Genomic DNA, 17,417 nt, shown 5'->3' on the forward strand with positions numbered 1-17,417 from the left:
TCCCCATTTCGAGCTCTTCTGACTCCAACGTATTCTGAATTATTTGAAGTTCTCCCTCTCATTCAGCTATCTGAGGTTTGATTAAGATTAATGCATTCAACAGCCCACAGCACCAGACTTCATGCTGGGGGATGTCAGATGACCTTACTGGTATTAAACCACCAATAAACGGCACGTCCTGGGCACAGGTCAAATGGGTGAAACGTGCATGCTGTCAGATGCTTGCAGCATTAAACCTTCACTTAACAACCTGGTTGGTGGGATGATGGAGAAGAAGCACAGTGCTTGCACGTGCTCACTCTCTCTCTCTCTCTCTCTCTAAAAAATGAGCATGTACTTATGAGCAGCAGGGAGGGACAGAGGGATAGAGAGAGAGACTCTTAAGCAGGCTCCGTGGCCAGGACAGAGCACTCCTCATCCAGGACTCAATCTCACAACCCTGAGATCACTATCAGAGCTGAAATTAAGAGTCTCATTGCTGAACTGGCTGAGCCACCCGGGCGCCCCAGTACAATGCTCTCTTCTACTAAGTCATCATGAATTTCCATTGTGAAGTCTATTGTATGCACAGAATATGTTCATGTTTCCTATAGCCATCTAATAACCATGACCACAAGGAAGGGGGAGTATTGAAGGAAGCTATGAATGAAGCTCCAAAAGGAACCAGGAGACTTTCTGCCTTTCTGCCTGTTCCATTCTATAGTTTCAACCTTAGCAGTAAATCCAGCTGTCGTTAAAGGAGTCCTAGGGGCGCCTGTCTGGCTCAGTCATTAAAGGATGCGATTTTTAAAAAAAAGATGTATTTATTTATTTTACAGAGGAGAAAGAGAAAATGCATGAGTGGTAGAGGGTGCCGAGGGAGAGAGAGAATCCTTGAGCAGGGAGCATGACGTGGGGCTGGATCCCAGGACCCTGAGATCATGACCCGAGCCAAAGTCAAGAGTCGGCGGCCTCACAGCGTGTGACTCTAGATCTCACGGTCGAGTTCAGACTCCACACTGGGGATAGAGATTACTTTTAAAAAAAATCATAAAGGAGTCCTTGAAGCTTTAAATTGGCTCATTCTTTCTACTTCCATTTGCAAAGCAAGTGACTTGGTTTTGTTACCCCAATGCCATTCAATTTCTGGAAATGATGACAAAGCAAGTAGCACCATGGTTGTGTGAATTTCTTTGTAGAAGAGTTCTCTGCAGCCTGCCTCCTCCAGGAGGGGTCCTGAGTCAGCACCACGGGCATCTCCTGGGGCTTCTCCAATGTAATATCTCAGGGCCCATCCAGCCCCTACTGAATCGTCGCCCACAATGTATCGAGATTCCAAGATGAAGCTCACACTGGAGTCTGAGAAGCATTGGTTTAAGGTGTTCTCTCCACCTAATATAAGTTACCTTTTTTGACTCATTAATAACACCTAGGGAACAAGATGAAAGCTTCCCTAGAAACCTACCTAACATGGCATTTTGATATTCTATTAACAATTAGGAATCACGGTAGGGTCTCCTTTTTCACATATAAGAAAGCCTAATATTTAAGTCTATAAATGACTCAAAAAACTGTTTCCATTTGGATTTAGTAGGAATGCGGCCTCACAACTGCTACATTGGAAGTAAAGAACTGCTTCCTTTCAGGTTAATGGGTTTTCCCTCGTCAGGCTGTCCCTCTTTCTTGTAATCTAGACTTGCCACCACTTATTTATCTTTTTTTATAACTGTTCTTCGTTTTAATAGGATTATGCATCCTCCCAATATTAACAGCAATTAGACTCACCTCACGGCGTGTCATGCCAACTCACTCTGCGGCTGTCGGGACAGGATGAGCTTCCTCTTGTCTCAGTAACAGACTCTGACAACCAAAACAAAGCAGCAGGCAAAATACACGAAGAGAATTAACAATAAAGGATCACAGACGACAAGAACTTCTCACACATGATGGTTGCCTCCGCCTGTTCTACCCGCGTGGAAATAATGGTGTCCACTCTGCTAGGACTCGGAACACTGTGCCACGGTCTGCAAGCACGTATTTTTCAGAGAAGTTTTAAAAGAAGACTCTTCCAGAAAAAATAAAGAGGACTCTTTAAAAGCCTTGGAAACATTAACATTCTCTTTCCAAATCTAATCTATTTAATTTTATTGGAAAACATTTACGTAGCTCATCAGCACACTCTCCGGTACTGAGTAATATTTAGTATGCTGTAATCACAGGAAGGAGAGATTTAGATTAAATGCTGCTTTTTATTACTATTCAATCATCATAAGTTGTTCCACTTTTTATCTTTTTAGTCAACAGATTTCAAAGGTGGGAAAATATCTTCATTTGCAGACATACCTGTATTTATCTCCTATTATATTTTCCATTAGTGTCTACATGAGATTTATTTTCGGTGCTTTCCCAACAAAGTAAATGTGGCTCTTCTAAGACCAGATGTTAATAATATAGACAAACACACCCTATCTCTTAGAGATGTTATGAGAATAAATCAGATAATATTTACATGGGGAATTTGACCTCACTAGAGATAGTATATAAATGAAATGTGCAAACAACAACAACAACAACGAACCTTTAAAGAACAAAAAATTCCATTCGACTATAGCCAAATTAACTTGACAAGACCAAATTACGTTCTGAGTAAAAGAAAGAGACCTACTAATAGTGCTCCCGCTGGTTGTGAAGAAATGCCAAATACTAACAATCAATTCCAGGTCTGGCTGAAACCTTACACATTCAGTTTGGAGAGACACAAAACTAGCTCCTTGGCTTTGTCTACATCTATTATACTCAGTATACCGGTAAAAGCCAGTATCCCAAAGACCATGATTGGTCTTTGCCTATGTTGGAGTGAACAATCAAAATTATTTTTAACCTCTTTCTACGTTTAATAACATACAAGGATTGTTAATGCAGCACTGATGTGAACAGAGATTTAAAGACCTCTATAACATATATACATCTAGGCAAACAGTTTTTAATTTGTATTATCTAGAATCAAAAAAGAGCTATTAGAAGGACAATGGGCAAAGAAGGAATCATACCTACTATTCCAGACTGAAAGGCCAAATTTTCTTTAGAGTTACAGGGAAACTGTCATTTATAGTCTCAGTATTATTTGAGCGACACTGGAAAGTCCCCCAATCCCACGTATTTTTCTAACATCCTGCCACAATGACCCAAATTCTACCATTTTAAATGCGTCTCAGGTGAGTGGGTGGCTCAGTCCGTTAAGTGTGTGCTTTTGGCTCAGGTCATGGTCTCAGGGTCCTGGGATGGAGCCCCGCATCAGGCTTCCTGCTCTGTGGGGAGCCTGCTTCCCCTTCTCTCTCTGCCACGCTCCCTGCTTTGGCTCTCTCACTCTTTGTCAAAGAAATAAATAAAATCCTTTTAAGAAAAATGCTTCTGAGTTAAGGAAATGGCTCCATATTCATAGAAAAGGGCAAAATTAAAAATTGCAGGATGATAAAGACACACAACAATGTAATAATCTAACACATACTGCATACCTACTATGTGCCAGCCACCATTTTCCATGCTTTACCGGAACTATCTCATTTAATTCCCACTTCAGCACTATAGAATAGGTGCCATTATTATTCCAGTGTTACAGCTAAGGCACAGGGAGGTTAAGAAGCTTACCCAAGATTACACAGGCTACAAATGGCACAGCCGGACCCCTACCCTGGCGGCCTGACTCTAGATCCCTGCTGGGAAACAACAGGTCTACCTACAAGCGTAGGAGTTAGCACTATAAAATACATTCCTGGCTAAAAAAAAAAAAACATATTTATTTATTTAAGTAATCTCTGTGCCCAACACCGGGCTTGAACTCACAATCCCAAGCACGAAAACTCCTGCACCCAGGTCGCCCCTATTTTACCGTTTTAAAATGAATCAAACGATTCGTTTGCAATGACCGATACAAAGAGAAAAAATGTGAAAGCTGAAAATGTTCAGACTGTGTTTAGAGCCATTGTTGCCTTTTTTCCAGGAAAGCCCAGATTTTCATGTTAGGGCAAGCTCTACCTTTCCATTTTGAACAGAAGACTCATGAACAGCAAGTACTCATCGTAGCACCTTCACCTTGCACCAAGAAGGCAGTACTAGATCCATGCCCAACGGAGAGCTCCGTTGTGGAGCCTCGGGGGGAAATGAGACATGCAACATGGAGATGAACTCAGAGATGTAAATTGCATAAGGTGAGTAACTGTATAACATGACGGCTAACTTCTGTAGCTAAGAGGCCACCATGAATCTTTAAATGCATAACAGCTTCTTGATACATACAATGTAAAAAAAAAAGGCCTTTAAAATTGTTCTCTGGCGTCCAAAGTAGGTGCTGTCCATGTTTTTTGTTTTGTTTTCGCCCATAAAACACAGTTTTTAAAAAGAGATGAACTGATATTCTGGTTTCCCTGCTCCTAACAGAACACCGTAATATGGTTAAGTACAGACTTTTCCGTAGCAACAGAGACGGCATATCAGATATGAACCCTATGTGTCTCTCTTGAAGAAAGCTTTAAGGTTATAACAGACAAATTCAAAATAAAGCCTATGATCCCATCACCCTGAAGCCTGCTTCCCCAATGAGCTCAAGAAAGGATTCATTGACAAATGACTCACCATGGCTTCCTATAGCTCATTTCTTTGCCTTCCTTTTTCTTTAAATGGCACTTCAGCCTTAATAGTTACAAAGGTTTCAAGAGAGGGGACTAGCGCCACCTGAAAAAGAGAAGCCAAAAATCCAATACAATCATGGTTTGCACAAGTTCAGCTCTGGGCTTACTGAATAGCACTGAGGGGGTAGTGGTTTCTCTACCTCGAGACCAAAGGCATTCATTCCCGCCACCTTTCACTGCTTTATTTAGTGCCTTTCCACTCTCTGAGCATTCCGTGAACCCTGACTGCCTGTTAGCTCTATTTCTAAAATCAGTGTTTTGCATAAGGGGAAAGGTAACTTGGGGTGAGGAGATCTTGAAATGTTTTCCTAAGTATGAATAAGAAACATGCTAGGAAGCCACGGAGAGTAGTGGCTAAAGGAAGTGCAAACTGGGCTTACACGGATATCATTGCATATGCAAACTATAATTACATCCCCCGAACACTTGCCTGGGTAGAGTGGGTCCCTCCATTTGCTCACCCCAATTAGGCAGGAGGCACTGCCTAGGGCCGGAGAGTAATCTATCCATTATTGTTTCGGTGTGGGGGAAAGTGACTGCTCTGTGCGGGGAACACTGGGCTTTGTTTTTAGCATGCAGAGCTAGGCGGGCGGACGCTATTGATTGTGCTTGGGAGAGAGGAAGTTAATGATATGTTATGAGTTTATGTACTATATTTCATCCCTATTCGGGTTTAAACAGCATCCTCCTCCAAATATTCTACTCTAAAGGTTGCAGGCCGAAAAGTGAAACAGATGGTCCAGTTTTATATTTCTTTTCCTTTAGAATTTCTTATGCAGCTTGGGGACCTCATTCTTCGGGGATCTCAAATTATATTTCAGCCCATTAAACGTGTAACAGTTTTGATACTCAGATGGTGCGTTAGAACGATTCAAAATCCGCATGGCCACAGCCTTTGCTGGTTCTTAGTATGCCCTGTGCTGTTCATTTTAATTGAAAATATTCTAAAAGCAAGATTGATGTGTTTTCTATCCCCCTAAAATAGAAGCAGGTTCTGGGCTCATAATTGAGCACTCATAAGGCCCCTCTCCTTATTAACATGCCCTCTCTAATTTGTGCCTCTGTTTGTACAATATAAATGGCCTTTAACGGCCCTTCACTCATACAATGGTCTCACTAACCCAAAGAAAATTAGTAGCAGGCAAAAGCCTATTTTTACTGACACAGAGACAAAAATGCTAATTACCTTAAAATATTCTCAAGTGTATATCTTTGGCATCCTTCCAGGCAAGGCTCAAAAGTTTTTTTTTTTTTTTCCTCTGTTATTTACTAGTTATAGGGAAAGTTGTTTTTGTTTTATATTCAGGCTGATACCTAAGTAGGTTTATATTTATAATTAGAAATCTTTATTTGTGGTCCAGAGTACTGGTGATAGGTAAAGCATTTGGTTTGCTTTCAACCTGCTCATGGGTATACTTGAGAGAGTTGTCCGTTTTGATAATTATGTTTTGTGCTATTTTTGTTAAGGCACTCGGAGACATTTGCAGAAAAATTATAATACCTAAAAATCTGAATTTATTTGAACACATTAACTACCACAAACTATTGTTTTCCCAGAATCTCTTTTAATCCTTTTCTGATAATTAAATTTGTTTGTCCACATTTACTATCTGAAGCGCTCCTTCAGTTCCAAAATGATTTTAAAACTGAAACCTTGGATGTACAAAATAAGTAATAATCAAGAAAATTAAATGCGACCCACTAAATTATAATACCAGGTGTGCTGATGATACTGATATACAGAAAATGAGCTTTTCATCATTTATGTGACAAATTCTCATTGAGGAGATATTATCTTTAGAATATCTTGTAGGTCTGGCTTATAAAAAGAAATAAATAAGAAATAAGAAAACTTCCTTGAGGAAGTTTCAAAATCAAGCTTGGAGGAAAAAAGATGTATTTGTACTAAAAATTAAAGAAGCACAGACCTATAGTAACATTGGAAGGCAGCAGAATAGGAGAGCACGTGTCGGTGAAAGATGAAATGGTAATTAATGACAAAAAACAAGTAGGGTCTAGCTCAATAACAAGCAATCAACCCAGCTTTTAAAACTAGGCAAAAGATCTGAATAGAGATTTAAAAAAAAAGAAGATATATGAATGACAAACACACACATGAAAAGATGCTCAACATCATTAATTGTTAAGGAAATACAAATCCAAACCATCACGAGACATCACTACACACCCACCAGGACAGCTGGCATCAAAAAGACAGACAATAACAAGTGTTGGCAAGGTTGCGGTGGCAACATCGGAACCCCTGCACATTGCTGATGGGAATATAAGATGATATGACCACTTTGGATAACAGATGGGCAGTTCCTTAAAAATGTAAACATAAACTAAACATAAACCCCAACAATTCACTCCTAGGAATCTACCCAAGAGAAATGAAAACAGATGTCTTAGACAAAGATATGTACGTGAATGTTCATAGAAGCATTTTTCGAATAGTCAGACACTCAAAACAAGCCAAATGTTAACAGAATAGTATTCAGCAATAACAAGGAACCAAATACCGATATATGTTACAACATAGATGAATGTCAAAAACATAAACTATATGAAGGAAGCCAGATCCAAAAGACTCCATTCATATGAAATGTCCAGAAAAGGCAAATGTATAGAAATAGTTGGCACATCAGTGTTTTCTTGGGGCTGGGGTGTGAAAAGGGTTAAACAGCAAATGGGCAAACGGGAATTTACTGGGGTCATGGAAATGTCCTAAAACTGGATTCTAGCGATGGTTGCACGACTCTATACAACTACTCAAAATCAATCAGTGTGCACTCACGGTGAGCGGATTTTAGGGTATGTAGAATCTACATCAATAAAGCTACTGAAGAAAAAACCAGGTTAAGTGTCCTACAGTTTCATAAGAGTGGGTGGAAGCAATAATCTGAATTTTTGGTCTTTGCTTCCATGCTGAAATGTAACTCAAACATGTACCTGTACCAATAAATGGGAAGAGATCGTCACAGTTTGCAACGTCCCTTACAATTTTCACCTTATTTGCTCTTCGCAACAATCCTGTGAGGCAGGGCAAGCAAGTGTTCCAGGATCTACACTAACCGCTGCTCCTTTTCCTGAGGAAGCTTCAAATGCTGTATCAATGATGTCACTTAAAAATCGAGGCCATCCTATTTATAACATAATCTGAATAAGCCAAGTAACAAACAGGATCATTACCCCCAAGTACCCCCAGGTGCTTTTCCAAAGTTGAGTGTCTTCCGTTTCCCAAACTGTATGGAGCAACAGGGAACCCCCGATGGGAGACTCACTCCTCTCATTCCACTCGTGGTTGACAGACGTGTGCCTCACGGAAACCTGTGCTGCTTGGTCTCTCGGAAGCATGTGCATTTACACAGACAGAAATGCATGTCGTATCACTGTATATACAATTAGGCACACAACGATTAACATAAGCAAAGATGCCAAAAAGCCAAAAATGGAAACCATCGTATTGATCTGGTTCACAGCGAATCCTCCTTCAGTATTTCTCTTGAAAGCTCAGAAAGAGCAAAAACAAACGAATCCAACATTGCCTGAAGCAGAAAACGACATGTTTAAGGAATGGGACTTATAAATAAAATGTCCAATTAGGTCATTTGGAAAGGCATGTGGAGTAGGCACAAATATGCTTAGATGAGTTCAAAACCACACGAAGCTCCCTTATTTCGATCATGGGTGTGTGACACCAACTCAGACTCCTCTGGTGCCAGGGCAGGACTGAAAGCTCTGGGTTTATGAGAAGGTTGGCCCATGGGATGAGTTCTCCCCACTTTCTGCCCAAGGAGTTAGGTGGGAAGGAAGCTCTCAATGCGGACAGCGGCCCGAGTCAGCTAGACCAGGGTTCCAGCCTGCCTGTCCCAGCCTCGCGTTGGCTGATGAGTTTCAGTATACGCTACACAACCCACCCCACTACTTCCTAAAGAAGGCACAGATGCTTGGTGTACCTTGGTGTTGTCTCCCCACATGACCTCCTAAAATCCTTTTGCAGTGACTTGTGTTTCTTAAGGATGTTTCCAGGATCTGTGATCTAAGATGAGCTGTGCCTCCTGACTATGACTTCAGAAAGGAGTCAGACTAGCTGAGCCTAAACAAAGGTACAAATCATCAGTGTCAGTTGATGGTTCTTTTGATATTTGCAAGCTGTAAAAATTTCATATTAATGTGTGCAATGAATCCCACAGGGTAGCAGAAAAAGCATAGGACTCAGGCCAAGAGACTTGTGCTGGGGTCTGGAATGAACTCCTGTGACCTTGGTGATCTCCCTCAACTTCCAAGACCTCAGTGGTCTCAACTGCAAATAAATCACCTTTTTTGGATGAAAGAGCCTTAAAGTTCTAATCATAAGTTGACAATCACTTCTTCAGATGCTATGGTTATTTGACAACATAGAAATACTTAGCTCAATAATTTCATCGAGGTCATATGCCTCTTGGCCTAACATGCCTCTGGCCTGGTCTGAACTGCCAGGACACAACTGAGAATCTAAAAATTCACAGACACAAAATCCATCTGCCCTAGGATAAAATGCTACAGAAGTTGCAGTTTCAGGGGAAGAATGATGAAGACGGGAACCAGATATGAATTGAATGGTACTTCACAGACACATACAGGTACAAGGAAGATGTATGTCATCTTCAACAGGCTTTTATTTATTTTCTTTTTAATGAGTCTGACAATACTTCACTGGCTTTCACCGTCCCCCGTCCCCCATGCTCTGCTCTTCCTCAAAAGTGCTTCTGTGGCCCTTCAGAGGGTCGAAAGCCCTAAAACCTGTTCCTCCATTGCCCCCTCAACATTTTTTGTTTTTATCTGTTTCATTTATTTTTCTTCTACTCAATATTTTGTTCAGGAAAGAGCACACGGATCAACCTCATCTGAAAAACACTTGATCATCAATGTAAACGATTTCACTTAAATGTTGTACTTTCTAAAAAGTGTCATATCTACCGTTTAAAACAGAAGTCATCTCACAAGTGGTTCCAGCAAAGACTAATGGCTAGAAAGTAATTTTTCATTTATAGTTTTAGAAAAGACTATAAATGACATGCTATATTTAATTTTAGAGTCCCTGTGCACATCATTACATACTTTAATAACTATACAAATATTAATATTTGATACAAGGGCACAATCACCACTCTGGATTGATAGAGTGCGAAGTGGGAAAAGCCTGTTTAGACCATCGTAGGAGGACAGAGAGCATTTAATGAAACAAGTTTGATGATCTGGTCATCATGACAATGATGGATATTTGGTGCAACCGAATTTTTGTCAAAAGAATTTTGGGAAAAGAAACAATCAGGAACTTCGATTGCTTCCTCCAAGCCTCAACCCCCTCCCCCCCGCCCCTGTGTCCAGTTGACCCATCTTTTCTATGAATGGTCCCTTGGTCTGCTGGTTATAATAAGTTCTTTCTGCACCATGATTCAAGTAATTAAGAGCTGGCTGTCACATTATCTTTTAAGGACACGTCAATGTTGATTTGTAAGGGTGTCCTGAGGATGAAAGTGATATTGTCAAAACAAACATTCTGCACAAATCTAAGCTGATCGCAAAGACAGCAATTAATTCTTACTGTTTTCTGTTTCCCTTATCTTTATGGTGAATCACAGTCAGTCCCGATTCCCCAATGTTTCTATATTTCCAGCAAAATAGTTGTCCGAGTCCTAAGTAAAAGACTACCCCACTTTGAATAACATTGACTTTTCTAATTGGTCTGATTGACCCAGAGAAGGTAACCAAAGAGTAAAAACAAAACGCAATGTGAGGGCCATTCCCCCATGCTTCTGAATCTCTTTATCGCCCAGATAGGTTCTTTGTTACGAAGAGATTTTATAAAAAATAAATAATTTCAGCCAAAGGGCTTTCTCATTTCTGTTCCCTGAAAGTCTGTACTTTCCCCATAATAACAGATAGATTTAGATTCCTCTATAAAATGCTTTGAGGACCACTGAGATATAAAAATGACCAGTCTATTGGAATAAAGTAGAAAGGGGTGCTTTCCTCTTTGCAGAAGGCCCTGCAGGAAATAACAGGAGGTGGACGAGCACTGGTGTCACCCTGACACTCACTGCAGAATGTCTCGGAGAGTCATGAGAATGGAATCATTTCTCAGCTGTCTGCAAACCCATGGCGCTGACACCATGATACACTCATCAGTTTGGCCTTGTCTATCTTTTGGGTCTGGCTTCCGGTAGGTTTAGATCACAATACAAAGCAGAGTGGGAGAGAGTTCCTTTATTTTTGATGGGTGGTTCACTTCCTCCTCCTTTCTCTTTTCGTTTTCTTCCCGCAAAATAGCCTTGATTTTGTCTAGGTCCCCATCTCTTCAAAAGGCCGATGTTCATAAACACCAACAAGCTTGTTCCGTAGGGAGCTGATATTTCCATGGTTCACACTCCCACCTACTTTTGTCCTTGTTATTCTGGGAACCTGATTTGAGTGGGCAGACAGATAGTCCAGAACAGGATCTGGTGTGATTGTGGGGCCATCCCGGGGGCTTTGGAATGAAGCCACCTGAAGTCCCCACCCTTCTGTTGCTCTACGTTCCCCTCCTGTCCGTCTCAACCTATATGCACGGCCCAGGGTCTCTGTGTTCGCCCTGGGGAAACGGTCCGGCACAACCTGGAAAATGATACCAGATGGCATCTCTGCCACCAGGTTTCAAAAACACGTCGGTTGCTACCGCGGCAGAACATTTGCAGGCAGACAGGCCAGAGGGGAAAAACAGGAATTACCGACTATCCCCAACACCGTAACTGTTGTAAGAGTCTTAGAAACAGCTCTTTTGCTGGAAATGCAAAAACATGAGAGAGTTGGGACAACGTAGGGTTCCACATGAAGATAAGGAAAACAGAACAGCAAGAATTAATTGCTTTCTTCAGGATCAACTTAGATCTGTGCAGAATGTTCGTTCTGACGATATCCTATCACTTTAATCCTAAGGACTCCATCCAAATTGGCGGCAAAGCTCTGAAGCATTGCTTCTCTTTGAACATTAGCTCGCCAGGCTACTGCAGATGAGAAGGGGGGAGGTGGGGTGGGGGAGGGAGTGAACAGGTCTCCCACGCCCGCGGCCCCCAGTTCACAGTGCCCGCTTTCCTCCTCGTTCAAGGCCGGCCTGATGCTCAGCCGGGAAGCCTTGTGCTCTGGGACTTTTGCCGCAAAAGGCAGGCGACACCACATAGCTCTAAATGGCAAACTTGCAGGACTGCTCCTGCCGCAGAGAAGAGAGTTCCACAAACAACCCCCGGCTCCCTCCAGCCAGGTCTCGTTATACCTGGTTTCCCAAGAGCCAACTGCTTAGCCAACCTTAATAATCTCAGAGGAACGCAGGGGCAGGAGGCGGGATTCCAACTCCCTTTGCCCTAATTTATGGAGGTCTTTAGAAGTAGAAAATAAAACTTTGAACTCAGCTCATCTGAAGCTTTATGATTCAGGTGTCCCACTTGCCTTTAGGGGCACCAAAGATCACTGAAGTTAGAGACGCGAAAACTTCTGGGAGCTGCAGAACAGGAAAGCGTGTCCAGACCCGACCCGGCTGGTTCTCGTACCACATTAACTTGGCAAGAGGAGCCGAAGGCCGGCTCTGCCCTTGTCCTGCTCTGATGGATAGCATCTCCCTTCCCCACCTTGCCTTTTAATCCTCTGTCCTCGACAGACTTCCTGCGGCTAGGAAGAAGTGACCCTGTGGCCAAGGGAGCAAAAAGACAGAGAGAAAGGAGAGGGAAAGAAGGAAATGAAAACAGCTTCGGATAAAGGGTTGCAGAGAAAAAGAAGTCAAGGGTGAAGCCATTTCCACTCCCTAGTATGGGGTTTCCCTGGGGTTTAAGGAGCAGGTCCTGCAAGGTGCTGGTCTGGGTGACTTTACACCAACAACACAGCCTAGGAAGGCCTTCTGCTTCTCTGCCTGGGCAGGTGTTTGGCTTTTTGTTTTAATATTTATTTATTTTAGAGAGCAAGAGCGAGCGGGGGTTGGCGGGGGTGGGGGGAAGGGAGAGAGAATCTTAAACAGACTCCCCGCTGAGCAGGACCCCACCCCACCCCAACACACACAGGGGTCTGGTGGGGGGAGGGTCTGGATTTCAGAACGCTGAGATCATGACCTGACCCCAAACCAAGAGTGGGGAACGTAACCCACTGAGCCACCCAGGCGCCCCCCTGGGCAAGTATTTGCAGCAACCCCACTGGGATGTGTGAGGACTCAGCCAGCTAATTTTTGTGCATGTGCCCAGTCTGGGACGCCGTCCTGGTAGGTGATGAATTTAATTCTGAAACTGAGATCCCATAATTATTCAACCGAAAGCAATTTAGTGAAATTTAGAAAAATTTTACAGTAGATGTGGTCCTTTCAGTTACAGGGAAAGCCAGGCCCCAAAGGAAGGGGCGGTTTTTGGCCTCGGCTCAGGTGAGGTAGACTTCTCTCCTCTGCCCTAGGAAGTCGAAGCTTCCAGGCTGTTCCGGAGGCGGACCTCGCTCTTCTCCCTGGGGACGCCTGGAGCAAGGGCCGCCTGCAGACCATCCCTGCGGCCGAATTCGGCTGCTAAGCATGTTCGTCGGACAGGAGGCGCCCTTATTGGCAATTCCTACGGACCCGGGGTGCGAGCCAGTGTGTGCTGCGGGGGGTGGGGGCAGGGTTTGGTTCGGAAATTACCTAGGCTCCTTAGAGGTCCTGATTAGCAATGCAGAGAGAGTGCACGTGTGCGGAGGCCCGCGGACGCGCCGGGCCGAGGCCGGCTGCCTTCCCAGGCGCCCCGAGTATCGGGCCAGCCCTCCTCTGCCACATCCTGGGGTAGGCTGGCCCGGGAAGCGGTTTCGCTCCTCCCAGCACCCGCTCGGGCCGGGAGCGCGGTGGCCGGGCGGGCGGGGCGGGGGAGCAGCCGCGGGCCGCGCGGCCCCGAGCCCGGCGGCCCCGCCCCCGCGCGGCCCGTCCTTTCCCGGGAAGCGTCTGGAACGCAGGCACTGGCTTGCGAACACAGGACGGCTCTCCCCCAGGGTGTGCGCTGTGTAAACAAGATTGTTGTCAATCGAGTCGCGTCCGTGCGTTGCACGAACCCCCACGGTGGATTCTCGGGATGAGGAAAGTCTCTTGTTCTTTGCTGGGAACACACGGACACCCACCCCCTCACTCACATCTTTGTTAATTTCTGGGTCGTGTCACCTTTTCCAGAGCCACTCTTTGGAGTGTCTCCCTCCGGCCTGCCTTTTTTTGGACGATCTTTTCCGCTCTTGTAACCCTACATTTCCCACACGCTGGAACTGCTGAGATCATGTGGTCGGGAGGTAGAATTTCCCAGGGTTTCAAACGAGAGCTTTTAACCCAAATGTGCGGTGGATGGATACAAGGAAAGACGAGAACTTCCCCAGACTTTCCGGCCATGAAGACAGAACGTGGGTCCCGTCGGTTTACCTGCCTTTGATATTGGCCGAGCCGTGGCCTCACCCCAGGGTGTAGTCACTTGGGACAGGTCACCCCTTATTACTCCCGGAGGAGATAGCTGTATTTCACTGGGGACGAAATGATTTATGTGCACCATTTAAATAGTGTTTCAGAGCTCTGAGGCATGCAAAATGCAGCATAACTGGAAGGTACAGCGTACTTAAGGGAAAATGTGGAATGCACTGAATGTTTTCTTTTCTTCCTTCTGAAGCTAGTTTAAATCTATTTCACTGACGAAACCGTTTAACCATGTGCAAATGTGTCATTCTGCCCTGTGACAAAGTCGGCCGGGGTTGGAATGATGGGCTTCAGCAAGGCTGGAAATGTGCCTTTAGTCATCCAGGGCCTCTGCCCTGAGCCACGGAGCTTCCCCTACATCTAGAATTGGCTGGAAAAATAAAATGACTACAGCTTTCTACAGATTCGATCTTTCTTTACCCCCTGCTTTTAAATATGTATGTTTTAGGGACAGGAAGGGCAAATGTTTGAGGTTTTTTTTCTCCCGATAGAGTTGGGGTATTAAACGAAATTGGGTAATAATTATAATAAAATATTCTCATTAAAAATCGTTTCTGTTTTCGCAGGAATTAAATGTTCTGGTTTGGAAATCTTGTTTTTGCCAAAATAAAGATGTAAAAATATTTTAAAAGATCAGTCCAACTGGAACCCCCACCCCCTGCCAATGCTGCGCGCGCGCGCGCGAGCACACACACACACTAAATTAGTCTAAATGTCCATGATTGCACCTCCAAATAATTGCATTTCTCGAGATAAACAATTTAAATTTTTTATTTCGTTATGTGAGGACTATTTTATTCTGAAACACTTCAGGCATACACACACACATACAAACCCCCGCAGAGGATTGTGTAAGAACCAATCCCTGTGCTCTACTACTCAGTCCAAGAGATAAAGCATTACAGGTGTGCTTACTGTCCTCTCCCTGCGCCCCCAGTTGTTATGCCCCCCATCTCATTTCCCTTCCTCACATTCCACAGATAACCTTTACCCTGCATTTGGTATATCAACATTCCCATGTATTAAAAATATTTTTCCTACATATGCATATATACATAAATAATATATAAGTAAACATACATAATGTTGTTTTGCACGTATTTAATCTTTTTATAAACAGTATCCTACTCCACCTGCATTTCTGCCATTTTCAGATATATATCACTCCACGTTATACTTTTGTGATAGACCCACCTTGGTTATTGTATCTCTGTTTCCTTCTTTTTAACTGGTACATATAGATGCTTCCGTGGATGGATGTAGGGTGTTTCTACTTTTTCTCTATTAGAAGCAATGTTGTTATGAACCTTCTTGTAAATGTCTTCTTGAGCACAGTTGAAGAGTTTCACCCAGGAGTAGAAATGTTTCAGAACTGTACATGGGCTAATCCCTGACTATATTAGATGCCTAATTACCCTCCAGAGTCCCCAGTTGTACATTTTCACTGTGGAAAATACAGATTACAGATAAGAAGAAAAAAAGGAAAAAAAAATCATTTTCCATCTCTCCATTCAAAGAAAACCACTTCTAACTTCAAAAAAAAAAAAAGTGAATTTTAGGGGCACCTGGTTGGCTCAGTGGGTTGAGACCATGCAACTCTTGATCTTGAGGTTGTGAGTTCAACCCCTACTTTGGGTGTGGAGTCTGCTTAAAAATAAATAAATGAAATAAAATAAAATCTTTAAAAAATAGAAAAGATTTATTTTGGTGTACAAACTTTCAAGTTTTGTGATATATATATTAAATACGTATATATAAGTACTTTATAGATACATAAATATATGTACATATACATGTATGGATGCAAATGTATATATTTGCATATATATATTTGTATACATTTAAAGTTTGGGAATACTATATTTTTAAAGTTTATATAGTGAGCATTTCACTATGTCACTAAATATTCATTTAAAACCTGATCTTAATGGTTGTCAATTAGTTGACTGTAGGAATAAATTTTTGGCTTATTTAACTATTCATGTGTTAAACATTTTGAGAGTACTTTCCTGATCTTAACAAGTATTGTGCTGAAGTACAAAGTGGTACAAACAAAAAAATTGTTTTTGTTTTTTTTTATGGTAGTTTTTATGACTTAATTAGTCTTGTTGCTGTACCAGCTAAAATCTTTAAGGATAAAATAAAAACCTTTAATTAATTTTAATTTTTTAAAAATATTGTTTTTATTTATTTGACAGAGAGAGACATCACAAGTAGGCAGAGAGGCAGGCAGAGAGAGAGAGGGGGAAGCAGGTTCCCCGTTGAGCTTAGAGCCCAATGCAGGACTCGATCCCAGGACCCTGAGATCATGACCTGAGCTGAAGGCAGAGGCATAACCCACTGAGCCACCCATTCACCCCTAATTTTAATTTTTTTATACTCTTCATGTTAGTACATCATTTTCCTCTCCCTGGCTGTATAGCCTTCTGGTATAGAAATGTAGCATTATTGGAGCGCCTGTGTGGCTCGGTCCGTTAAGCACTGGACTCTTGATGTTTCTCTCAGGTTATGATCTAAGGTAATGAGATTGATCCTACAATGGGCTCCGGAGCTCAGTGCAGAGTCAGTTTGAGATTCTCACTCTCCCTTTGTCCTTCCCCCTTTCCCACTTTTGTGTGTGCACGTGCACACTCTCTAAATAAATTAATACCCCCGCCCAAATAACCCCAAACCAAACCAGCATTATTTAGTGAACCAGTTTACAGTGGGTGGGCATTTAGGCTGCTCAAGTGTTGGCTGTTAGGGAGCTGCTGTGTGGGTGTCTCTGCTGATTTGTGGGAGAGCCTCCCCACAGCCTCAACCAGCAGCAGATGTGACCGGACAAGTTGCTTCCCCCTTGAGTCTCAACTTACATCATCTGCAAAATGGAGCTCACAGAGGTAATAACTGACATTTATTGAAGGGTTATGTCACCGCAGGGACTCCTTTAAGGATTTCTCATGAATTACCCCACTAAATGCTCACACCTCTAGCAACTACATACCACCCTTACTCCCATTTCACAGATAATTAAACTGGCATAAAGAGAGCTTAAATAATTAAACCAGACTACAATTAACGAGCGGCAGAACCGTGATTCCAATTTCCAGACTCTGCCCCTAGAGCCTGTCCCCTACTTTGTAAAACAAACTTTGTCTTATTTGCCTTTTCTTTCTCCCTCTATACATTTTTATGGGCTTTTTTTTTTTTCTGAACCATTTTAAAGACATCCTGACATATCACCCCTAAAGACACCTCCTCACTCTTACCAATTTGTAGGAGAGTTTCTCTACTGTTAC

The 17,417-nt window shown here is 42.8% G+C and overlaps 1 long non-coding RNA gene across 4 annotated transcripts in view; it reads right to left on the reverse strand.

The window, feature by feature from the left end:
* The window catches only part of LOC106003617, a 44,781-nt gene extending 31,209 nt beyond the window's left edge, over nt 1–13,572 (reverse strand). Inside the window, exons 1-4 of one of the 4 annotated variants that reach the window (XR_001176208.2) lie at nt 13,336–13,565; nt 4,612–4,710; nt 1,765–1,839; nt 824–998 (exon numbers count right to left, since the gene is read on the reverse strand). This is a non-coding gene — a long non-coding RNA (uncharacterized LOC106003617). The other 3 variants (XR_001176209.2, XR_001176210.2, XR_006606797.1) reach the window with 3 other exon arrangements.
* Nucleotides 13,573–17,417: the final 3,845 nt, after the last annotated feature.

The sequence above is a fragment of the Mustela putorius genome, unplaced genomic scaffold (assembly GCF_011764305.1).
Source record: "Mustela putorius furo isolate JIRA1106 unplaced genomic scaffold, ASM1176430v1.1 tig00000450_pilon_pilon_pilon, whole genome shotgun sequence".
NCBI lineage: Eukaryota > Metazoa > Chordata > Mammalia > Carnivora > Mustelidae > Mustela > Mustela putorius.